Below are 12,679 nucleotides of genomic sequence, written 5' to 3'. Positions count from 1 at the left end.
TCCTTACTTATTTTCTGTCTGGATAATCTGTCCATTGATGTACTTGGGGTGTTAATGTCTCCTACTATTATTGTGTTACTGTTCATTTACCCTTTTCTGGCTGTTAGCATTTTCCTTATGTATTGAGGTGCTCCTATGTTGGGTGCATAGATATTTACAATTGTTATATATTCTTCTTGGATTGATCCCCTTATCCTTATGTAGCATCCTTCCTTGTCTCTTGTACTAATCTTTACTTTAAAGTCTAGTTTTTCTGATATGAGTATTGCTATTCCAGTTTTCTTTTGACTTCCACTTGCATGGCATATCTTTTTCCATCCCTTCACTTTCAATCTATCTGTCCCTAGGTCTGAAGTGGATCTCTTTTAGATAACATATATACAAGTCTTGTTTTTGTATCCATGCAGCCAGTCTGTGTCTTTTGATTGGAGCATTTAATCCATTTCCATTTAAAGTAATTATTGACATATATGTTCCTGTTACCATTTTCTTAATTGTTTTGGGTTTGTTTTTGTAGATGTTTTCCTTCTCTTCTGTTTCCTGCCTAGAGAAGTTCCTTTAGCAATTGTCATAAGGCTGGTTTGCTGGTGCTGAATTCTCTTAACTTTTGCTTGTCTGGAAAGCTTTTGATTTCTCTGTCAAATCTGAATGAGATTCTTGCTGGGTAGAGTATTCTTGGCTATAGGTTTCTCTCTTTCAGGACTTTCAGTATATCCTACCATTCCCTTCTGGCCTGCAGAGTTTCTGTAGAAAGGTCAGCTGTTATCCTTATGGGTTTTCCCTTATATGTTATTTGTTGCTTTTCTCTTGCTGCTTTTAATATTTTTTCTTTGTGTTTAATTTTCATTAATTTGATTAATATGTGCCTTGGTGTGTTTCTCCTTGGGTTTATTCTGTATAGGACTCTCTGTGCTTCTTGGATTTTATTAATTATTTCCTTTCCCATGTTGGGGAAGTTTTCCACTATTACCTCTTGAAATATTTTCTCAGACCCGTTCTTTTTTTCTTCTTCTTCTGAGACACCTATGATTTTAATATTGGTGCACATAATGTTGTCACTGAGATCTCTGAGACTGTCTTCCTTTCTTTTCATTCTTTTTTTTTCCTTTTCCTGCTTTGTGCAGATATTTCCCCCATTGTCTCTTCCAACTCATGTACTCCTTCTGCCTCAAGTATTCTGCTGTTTTTACCTTCTAGAGTATTTTTAATTTAAGTTATTCTGTTGTTCATTACTATTTATTTACTCTTTAGTTCTTCTAGGTTCTTATTAACTGTTTCTTTTATTTTCTGTATTTCATTATCAAGATTTTGGATCATCTTTCCTATCATTACTCTGAATTCTTTTTCAGGCAATTTTCCTATTTCCTCTTCATTTATTTGGTTTGGTGAGGTTTTATCTTGCTCCTTTGCCTACAAGGTGTTTCTTTGTTTTCTCATTTTGTCTAATTTTTAGTATATGCTGTCTCTTTCCCCTATGCTGCCTAGTAGTAATTCTTCTTGTTTCTGCTCTCTGCCCCCTGTGTTGGGGTTGGTACAGTGTCTTGAATAGGCTTCCTGGTGGGAGGGTCTGGTGCCTGCTTTATGGTGTGTGGATCTGAGTCTCTTCCCTCTGATGAGCAGGGCCATGTCAGGTTGTGTGTTTAAGGGTATCTGTGAGCTCAATATGGCTTTGTGTAGTCTGTATGCTGATGGGTGGATTTTTGTTCTTGTCTTACTTGTAGCTTGGGGTGAGGTGTCCAGCACTGGCAGTTGCAGACAATTGAGCGAAGCTGGATCTTAGACACTGATAGAGGTCTCCATGAGAATTCTCTGCAGTTAATTTCCCTGTGACTGAGGACTCTCTAGTGGTCTAGCATCCTGGACTTGGTGCTCCCTCCCCACAGCCTCCAACTTGACCTGTGGTCGAGGAATCCAGACTCCAGAAGTCACCAGTTATGTCTTGATCTTTGGTGACCAAGTCCTTTCTGGTGCCCAAGGTCTTCTGCTGGTGTCAGCTGGTTTTCTGTGGGAATTATTACATCTTTTGATGTATTCCAGATGCATTTCAGATACCTAGAGAAGTCTTTTTCTTTTTAAGACTAAGGAAGCTTCATTGTTCTCAAGGCAAAGTCTTCAGCTTGCACCTTGGTCCTATTCCATTTCCTTGCCTTGGTCATCTGACTCTTCAGAGAAGTCCCTCAGGGATATGTGAGAGGTTGTCTCCTGGGTTTAAGTCCTCAGCAAGTGCAGTGAATAAATCATAATTATCAATTTCTAGATTGTGCTTTTTTTTTCAGTCTACATCCTCTCTGAAGATAAATTTTATAACCAAAAAAAAAAAAAAAAAAAACAGGTTCAAACTGACTTTTGCCCATATTTCACAGTGCTAGGGAGTTTTTAACAAGACAATGATGTGAAAACCCCTTGGAAATTATAAAATAATGTAAATTATGTGCACAGACAATGTTCCAAAACTAGAGAAGGTCTAATTTAACAAGGACATCTTTAACTGCCCCATACCCCCCAAAAAAAGATTTTCTATTTTCAGACAAGTAAATTCTGAAAAAAATCTCTACTTCACAAATGAGAAATGTGAAGCCCAAAAGTTCATGCAAAGCCATCTGAAATATATTTTTAAAAAAAGGGAAAAGAAAATTTTAAAAATAGAAAAAAAAGAAAAAGATAAAACCCCAGAGAAATGGTGAAAACAAAATCAAGCAAACAAAAATAGAAACAAGGAAAGACACACTCACATAATAGAAACAGTAATGGAACCAAATATAACAAAGAGCAAGAGAACAACCAGACAAAGAGATGTACCCCAAAATCAAATCAACCAATTAGTATTAGAACCAAGAAATACAAAAAACCTGAAAACAAAAACTAGAGCAGTGTGTCAATTGAAGAATAAAGCAAGGAAACAGAACAAACTGATAAAAATAAGATTAAAAATAAAATAAAATAAAATAAAATAAAATACAAAGGGATAAAACACAGAACATCAGTGAAGCAAAGTAGACATGGAAATATAAAAAAAATAGAAATATAGTAAAGAAAAAGAAGAAAAAATAAGGGAAAGAACACTACACAACAGAAAAGCACAATAAAAATAGAAATATATAAGAAAATAAAAGTAAAAAGTAAAACAAATGTTATAAAACATGAAGATCCCATAAGACTATATTAAAAACAAAACTAAACTAAACTAAAACAACAGACAAAAAAAGAGGCAGAACCAACAACAGAATGAATCAAATGAATAGAATTAATAATAATAATAATATTTATGTTTCCTAGGGGAGTCAACTGTAAGTGTCCTTATACACACCTTGAGCCACAGGCCAACTCTGCCTCCCCAAGAGGCCCACTGGTTTGGACTCTAGACCTGTTGTGGGCCCTGTGGGGTCCACTTAGACTCTGATCTGTCCCAATTCTTGCTTGTGCTAGCCCCCAAAGCCACAGTTGCCAAAGCTAGACCTTTTTCATTTGTGGGAATATTCATTGTCTACTCGGATATTCCAAAGACATAGGGTCTACCTAGCTGATCATGGGGATTTAGTCTGCAGTTTGTACAGCTGATGGAAAAAATTTTAATCCTCTTCCTTAGTCCCCCTGTCCCTGGTGTTCAGCTTTGTTTTTATAACCACCTTTGCATGTGGTCTATCCCCAAGATTATTGTCCTGAGGCTCCCTTGGAGCTCTTAGATCTGCCTCAGTGAGAACAAGTTGCAGAGGTGGTATGACTTCTTGGATCACTGGAGCCCTGGCAGTGATGCCAAGTGTTCAGGGAAACTGGCAGACACAGGTGCAAGAGGTATGGCCGTAGTGAGGGCCTTTTCTGGTGCCTGGCATAAGGTGCATTAGAAGTTATTATTTTAAAGATATTCAGCAATTGCTGTTTTGATTTAATCTTTGTTCAAAGCCCTTTTCAGGTGAGAAAAGGATTAATATTTTATTTCCACATTTTTTGTTTTCACTTATTTGTTTCACTCTTTCTATCTATTTGTATTTATAACGTCCTTTGATTTGTGACATTTTTTTCTAATTATTCTACTTTTTGGAATTCTTGAGATATTAATGACATAGCATCCAGTCTATTATATGTGTTGAATAAAATATGGAGAGAGGTTGTTGTATTATATGATTATAGGATGTAGAGTACTAAATATGTCTATTACAACAAACATATTAATATATAACCGAAACCTCCTTAGACATGATTAGTCTGCTGGATCAGGCAAGAACTGAGAGTGAGTGAGAGAGTTTCATAAACTTATTGGTTTTTAAATTTTTTTTTGAATTTCTACCAAATTAGTTAATACATTTAAAATATTTAGCAAGCAGCCTGACTTAGGATTAACACTCAATAAATGCTAGTGATTTTTATTATAATTATATACTTGATGCTTCATAATTTTTGCATATAAAATTATGATTTTATATCACTAGGAATGGTACACATTATCATTAAAAAGCAACCTATTTTCTTTTCATTTTAAAATAGCTTTATTCATGATTTCACCTTTGTCTGGCATTAGTCTTCTTTCAACATTGTTTTTGCATTTAAATTTTAAACTTTTAGAAACACATAGTTTTATGCATGTCTTTTCTATATATTAAAAACCCAAAATTTTGTTTTCAATGTGATACTGCATATTTTTCTTTTAATAATTGTGTTATTTACTTTATAGTGATTGTTACAGTGTTCATGGCCTTATTTTCTCAATTTATCATCGTTTTTTTTTTGTCTCCTTTGTTTCTATATTATGGTATGATTCTGTCCCTTGTCCCTATAATTTAAAAAGTATATAGTCTGTTATCATTTCTATCAGTAATAGAGTTCAGCACTTAAATAAACAGATTTACACTTACATTTTACTTTATCAAATTCTGGAACAAAATGGTAATTATAGGTTTCTACTATGAGATATATAGAAATTAATTTACACTAATTCTCTCCTATCTCTACTCACATATGCAATTTTTTTACCTCTAATTTCAAGCTATTTTTGTTATTTTGTCATTATTTATTACACTGTAGGTCTTTAGTCATGACTGGTAAAATTTTGTGTTTTTTAATTATAATTAACATAATTATGTAGACTTTTTTATTTATATTTTATTGCATATATGTAATAATATACAAAATTTATGTTATATATTTTCTATTTTATGCATAAACAAAAATTACCATTTTAACAATTTTTATGTGTAGAGTTATGTGGCATTAAGTACATCTGCAGTGTTATTCAATCATTACTTCCATTTATTTCCAGAACATTTTTCATTACCCAAACAGAAGTTCTATATCCATTAAACACCCCCTTTCCATTCCTCTTTCTGCCCTCAGCCCCTGGAAACCTCTATTCTATGTTCTGTCCCTATGAATTTGCCTATTCTAGGTATCATATAAGTGGAATCAAACAATATTTATCCTTTTATGTTCAGCATATCTCACAAAGCAAAATGTTTTCAAGATTCAACCATGTTACAAAACCTATCAGAATTTCATTCCTTTTTAAGGTTAAATAATATTCCATTGCATGTATATATCCCATTTTTTTATTTTTTTATTTTTTTAGGTTCCTTATTGGAATATAATTGCTTTACACTCTTGTACCAGTTTTTGAGGTACACCAAAGTCAATCAGCTGTATTTATATACATATTCCCATATTCCTTCCCTCCCTTGAGTCCCACCCACCCTCCCCATCCTGGACCTCTAAAGGCATCACCCATCGAGTTGATCTCCCTTTGTTATACACCAAATTGCCACTGGCTATCTATTTTAAGGTTGGCAGTATGCTACACTCTTACTTTGTCCCAGCTTCCAATTCGCCCCCCGGCCACCTGAAACTTGTGTCCTCCAGTTCATTATCTGCATCTGCACCTGCATCCTTATTCTTGTCTTGTCAATGAGTTCATCAGTACCATTTTTTTTATTTCTTTATATATTTTTTACATTCCATATATATGAGTTAGCATACAATATTTGTTTTTCTCTTTCTGGCTTACTTCACTCTGTATAACAGACTCTAGGTCCATCCACCTCATTACATATAGCAACATTTCATTCCTTTTTATAGCTGAGTAATATTCCATTGTATATATATGCCACATCTTCTTTATCTGTTCATTTCCTGATGGGCACTTAGGTTGCCTCAATGTCTTGGCTATTATAAATAGTGCTGCAATAAATATTATGGAACATGTTTCTTTCTGGATTATGGTTTTCTCTGGGTATATGCCCAGGAGTAAGATTACTGGATCATATGGTAGTTCTACTTTTAGTTTTTTAAGGAACCACCAAACTGTTTTCCATAGTGTCTGTACCAACTTACATTCCCACCAAAAATGCAGGAGAGTTCCCTTTCCTCCACACCCTCTGCAACATTTATTGTTTCTAGATTTTTTGAGGATGGCCACTCTGACTTGTGTAAGGTGATACCTCATTGTAGCTTTGACTTGCATTTCTCTAACGATTAATTGTGCTGAGCATCTTTTCATGTATTTGTTGGCCATCTGTATGTCTTCTTTGGAGAAATACCTCTTTAGGTCTTCCACCCATTTGTGGATTGGGTTATTTGCTTTTTTGGTATTAAGCTGCATGAGCTGCTTGTATATTTTGGAGGTTAATCCTTTGTCCGTTGTTTCATAGGCAACTATTTTTTTCCCATTCTGAGGGTTGCCTTCTAGTCTTATTTATGGTTTCTTTCACTGTGCAAAAGCTTTTAAGTTTCATGAGGTCCCATTTGTTTATTCTTCAGTTTATTTCCATGATTTTACAAGGAGGGTCAAAAAGAATCTTGCTTTGATGGATGTCATAGAGTGTTCTGCTTGTGTTTTCCTCTAGGAGTTTTATAGTGTCTGGCCTTACATGTAGGTCTTTAATCCATTTGGAGTTTATTTTTGTGTATGGTGTTAGGAAGTGTTCTAATTTCATTCTTTTCCATGTTGCTGTCCAATTTTCCCAGCACCACTTATTGAAAGGCTGTCTTTTCTCCATTGTATACTCGTGCCTCCTTTGTCAAAGATAAGGTGCCCATATGTGTTTGGGCTTACCTCTGAGTTCTCTATTCTGTGCCATTGATCTTCTTTTCTATTTTTGTGCCAGTACCATACTCTCTTGATCACTGTGGACTTGTAGTGTACTTTTGTAGTGTACTTTGATGTCAGGAAGGCTAATTCCACCAACTCCATTTTTCCTTCTCAAGATTGCTTTGGCCATTCAGGGTCTTTTGTGTTTCCATACAAATATTAAGATTTCTTGCTGTAGTTCTGTGAAAAATGCCATTGGTGATTTGATAGAGATTGCATTGAATCTGTAAATTGCTTTGGATAGTACACTCCTTTTCATAATGTTGATTCTTCCAATCCAAGAACATGGTATGTCTCTCCAACTGTTTGTGTCATCTTTGATTTCTTTCATCAGCATGTTATAGTTTTGGGCATACAGGTGTTTTACCTCCTTAGGCACGTTTATCCCTAGGTGTTTTATTCTTTTTGTTGCAATGGTAAATGGGAGAATTTCCCTAATTTCTCTTTCTGCTCTTTCATTGGTAGTCTATAGGAATGCAAGAGATTTCTGTGCATTAAATTTGTATCCTGCTACTTTACTAAACTCATCAATTAGTGCTAGGCTTTTCTGGTAGAGTCTTTAGGGTTTTCCATGTATAATATCATGTCATCTGCAAAGAGTGACAATTTTACTTCTTTTCCAATTTGGATTCCTTTGATTTCTTTTTCTTCTCTGATTGCTGTGGCTAAAACTTCCAAAACTATGTTGAATAATAATGGTGAGAGTGGACACCCTTGCCTTGTTCCTGTTCTTAGAGGGAATTCTTTCAGATTTTCACCATTTAGAATGATGTTGGCTTTTGGTTTCCCATATATGGCTTTTACTATGTTGAGGTAATTTCCTTCTATGCCCATTTTCTGGAAAGTTTTTATCATAAATGTATGCTGAACTTTGTCAAAGGCTTTTTCTGCATCCATTGAGATGATCCTATGGTTTTTATCCTTCAATTTGTTGATATGATGTATCACACTGATTGATTTGTATATATTGAAGAATCCTTGCATCCCAGGAAGAAACCCCACCTGATCATGCTGTATTATCTTTTTAATGTGCTGTTGGATTCTGTTAGCTAAAACTTTGTTTAGGATTTTTGCATCTATATTCATCAGTGGTACTGGTCTGTAATGTTCTTTTTTTGTGACATCTTTGTCTGGTTTTGGTATCAGGGTGATGGTGGCCTCGTAGAATGAGTTTGGGAGTGTTCCTCCTTCTGCTATATTTTGGACACTTTTGAGAAGGATAGGTGTTGGCTCTTCTCGAAATGTTTGATAGATTTGGCCTGTGAATCCATCTGGCCCTGGGCTTTTGTTTGTTGGGAGATTTTTAATCAATGCCTCAATTTCCGTACTTGTGATTGGTCTGTTCATAGTTTCTATTTCTTCCTGGTTCAGTCTTGGAAGATTGTATTTCTCTAAGAATTTATCCTTTTCTTCTAGGTTATCCAATTAGTTGGCATATAGTTACTTGCATTAGTCTCTCATGATCTTTTGTATTTTTCTGGTGTCCTTTGTTACTTTTCCTTTTTCATTTCTAATTCTGTTGATTTGCATCTTCTCCCTTTTTTTCTTGATAAGACTGGCTAATGGTTTATCAATTTTGTTTATCTTCTCAAAGAACCAGCTTTTAGTTTTATTAATTTTTTCTATTGTTTCCTTCCTTTCTTTTTCATTTATTTCTGATCTTATCTTTATAATTTCTTTCCTTCTGCTCCTTTTGGGGTTTCTTTGTTCTTGTTTCTCTAATTGTTTTAGGTGTAAGGTTAGGTTGTTTATCCAATATTTTTCTTGTGTCTTAAGGGAGGACTGTATTGCTGTAAATTTCCCTCTTAGAACTGCATTTACTGCATCCCATAGATTTTGCATTGTATTTTCATTGTTATTTTTTTCTAGATGTTTTTTGATTTTCTCCTTGCTTTCTTTAATGATTTCTTGGTTGTTTAATAGTGTATTGTTTAGCTTCCATGTGTTTGTGTTTTTTGCAGATTTTTTCCTGTAATTGATATCTACTCTCATGGTGTTTGTCATCAGAGAAGGTGCCTGATATGATTTCAATTTTCTTGAATTTACCCAGGCTTGATTTGTGACCCAAGATATAACCTATCCTGGAAAATATTATATGTGCACTTGAGAAGAAAGTGTATTCTGTAATTTTTGGAAGGAACGTCCTATAAATATCAATGAAGTTGAGATGGTGTAATGTGTCATTTAATGCTTGTGTGTCCTTATTTATTTTCTGTTTGGATGATCTTTCCATTGTTGTAAGTGGGGTTTTAAAGTCTCTTACTATTTTTGTGTTACTGTAGATTCCCCCTTTTATGGCTGTTAGCATTTGTCTTATATATCGAGGTGCTTCTGTGTTGGGTGCATAGATATTTCCAATTGTTATGTGTTCTTCTTGAATGGATGCCTTGATCATTATGTAGTGACCTTCTGTGTCTCTTGTAATAGTCTTTACTTTAAAGTCTCATTTGTCCGATAAGAGTATTGTTACTCCAGCTTTCTTTTCACTTCCACTTGCAGGGAATATCTTTTTCCATCCCTTTACTTTCAGTCTATATGTATCCCTTGGTCTGAAGTGGGTTTCTTGTAGGCAGCATATAGAAGGGTCTTGTTTTTGTATCCATTGAGCCAGTCTGTGTCCTTTGGTTGCAGCATTTAATCCATTTACATTTAAGGTGATTATTGACATGTGTGTTTCTATTACCATTTTCTTAATTGTTTTGAGGTTGTATTTGTAGGTGTTTTCCTTTTCTTGTGTTTCCTACTTAGGGAATTTCCTTTAGTAATTGTTGTAAGGTTGGTTTGGTGGTGCTGAATTCTCTTATATTTTGCTTGTCTGTAAAGCTTTTGATTTCTCCCTCTAATCTGAATGAGATTCTTGCCAGGTAGAGTATTCTTGGCTGTAGGTTTCTCTCTTTCAGGACTTTCAGTATATCCTGCCATTCCCTTCTGGCCTGCAGAGTTTCTGCAGAAACCTCAGCTGTTATCCCTATGGGTTTTCCCTTGTATGTTATTTGTTGCTTTTTTCTTGCTGCTTTTAATATTTCTTCTTTGTGTTTAATTTTTGTTAGTTTGATTAATATGTGCCTTGGTGTATTTCTCCTTGGGTTTATTCTGTATGGGCCTCTCTGTGCTTCTTGGACTTGGTTAATTATTTCCTTTCCCATGTTGGGGAAGTTTTCCACTATAACCTCTTCAAATATTTTCTCATGCCCTTTCTTTTTTTCTTCTTCTTCTGGGATGCTTGTAATTCAAATATTGGTATGCTTAATGTTATCACTGGGCTCTCTGAGACTGTCTTCTATTCTTTTTATTCTTTTTTCTTTTTCCTGTTCTGTGACAGTTATTTCCCCCATTCTATCTTCCAACTCACTTATTCGTTCTTCTGCCTCAGTCATTCTGCTGGTTATACCATCTAGAGCATTTTTAATTTTGGTTATTTTGTTGTCCATTGCTGTTTGCTTGCTCTTTAGTTCATCTGAGTCCTTATTAACTGTTTCTTGTATTTTCTGTATTTTGTTATAGAGATTTTGTATCATTTCTACTATCATTACTCTGAATTCTTTTTCAGGCATTTTTCCTATTTCCTCCTCATTTATTTGGTCTTGTGGGTTTTTTTCCTGCTCCTTTGCCTGCATCATGTTTCTTTGTTTTCTCATGGTAATCTAAACTTCAGAGGTTGCTTGTCCTGGCAATAAAGGGGTTTAAAGTAGACTGTCCAAGCCACAGACTAATGGCAGAGTGTTGAGTCAAACTAATGCTAAGTTAAGGAAACACATACATGTATAGGACACACAAGTACTGAATCCAATAGAACATTAGGCACTAGAAAGACCTGACATAAGATCCTCAGTACGCTATCAGACATTCAAAGAGATAACCAACAGAAATTCAAAACTAAAACTGAACAAAACAGAAACAAAAGCAAAAACAAACAAACAAACAAATAACACCACACACACACAAACACAAATCCAGGGAGATAGTGAAAGCTAGGATCAGATATAATAAAGAGCTATAGTACCACCATACAGACTGAAGAGTCTCAGAATGAAATCATACAATTATACTTAGAACTAAATAAAGACAAAAATCTAATAATAAATACCAAAGCAGTGTGTCATCTGGAGAATAAAGCAAGGAGACAGAGCAGACCAATAATATTGCTTATAAGTATATTAAGATAAAATAAACTATAAAAGGATAGAATACAGGGCAACAGAAGTGCATAGTGTGACTGGCAATATGAAAAGAAAAAGAAAGAAATAGAAATGTATAAAAGAGATGTAAAGAAGGTAGGAAAGATACAGTTAACACTAGAAAAAAAACTTAGCTAGAAATAGAAATATAGAAAAAGGCTAAAAATAAAAATAGAATAAAAAATGGAATAAAAATATGTTATAAAACTTGTAGATGCCTTAGGACTAAGATCGTAATTAATAAAAAGTAAATAAATTAAAAAAAAAAAGCTAGAACTGTCCCCAGAATGGAACAGTTCAATAGAATTAATACTATTATTTCTGTTTTCTTGGGGTCTCAGCTGTAAGTGTCCTTCTACCTGTCTTGGGTTTTTGGTATTATTCTGCAACCAGCAGAGCTTCCTTTATTGTTCATCTGCAAGTGCAGGTTTGTAGGGAGGGAGAGGGTACAATAGTGGTTCCTTCCCCTGGGAGTTAGTGAGCAGGGGCACCCTGTCTGGGACACAGCAGTTCAGTTGGGTGTGGTGGTACCTGTTGCAAGGGAGGCCGGTTGCTCAGGTGTAAAAAGAATGTCTCAGAGTTCGGCCACTTTGTGGGGCTTTTGGCTCTTGGCTGCTGGCACTCTAAGCGAGCCCCACCTGGGGGCCTTTGTTATCCCTGAGTTCCTTAGCTTGCCCCACCAGGGTCCTTCCTATGTCCATCGCAGATGCCAAGAGAGAGGCTACACCCACACATCCCCCCTCCCACTTATGGGTCAGCAGTATCCAGCCACTGCTATGGTCTCTTGGCTCTCTGCAGTAGGCATTCCTCACTGTGGACCTCTTCCCTCCTGTCCCCTCGGTCCATCTCCCCACCGCCAACAATGTTTCTCACCCTGAACCAGTTCTCCGGTTCCCCTGCTCCTGCTCCCAGATCCCTTGTTCAGCTGCAAATTGACATCTCAGTCTGGGCACTCTGAGCCTTGGTGCAGACCCTCCATGTGTTTCTCACTCCCTCCCATCTGCCACAGCTCAGCTGCTTCACCCTCTTTGAACCACTGCAAATATCTCCCTACCGGTTATGTTGGGATCTTTGCAGTCCTTTCTTGTGTCTGAGGTCATTTGCTGGTGTTCAGCTGGTTCTCTGTGGGAATTATTTCATCTTTTGGTGTATTCCTAATGCATCTGTGGAGAGGGATGCATTCTAAGTCTTTCTTCTTCACCACCATCTTTCCACTCCTGACATTTTTAATTTTAAGATTTTGCTTTCTTTCTGCAAATTATTTTATATAATGAGTCATTTTTTGTTATCATCCTTATTTTGATTTTTCTCTGTTTGGCCATTTCACATTATTAAGGAGGTTTCTTACTCTTTCTAGACTGGTGTTAATTCCAACATACATATTCAACTTTAATAAAACTTTAGTAACTGGTTACCCTGGAATTTT

The sequence above is a fragment of the Hippopotamus amphibius genome, chromosome X (assembly GCF_030028045.1).
Source record: "Hippopotamus amphibius kiboko isolate mHipAmp2 chromosome X, mHipAmp2.hap2, whole genome shotgun sequence".
In the NCBI taxonomy this organism is placed as follows: Eukaryota; Metazoa; Chordata; class Mammalia; order Artiodactyla; family Hippopotamidae; genus Hippopotamus; species Hippopotamus amphibius.
The sequence above is the reverse complement of the archived record's forward strand: the minus strand, read 5'-3'. Positions refer to the sequence as shown.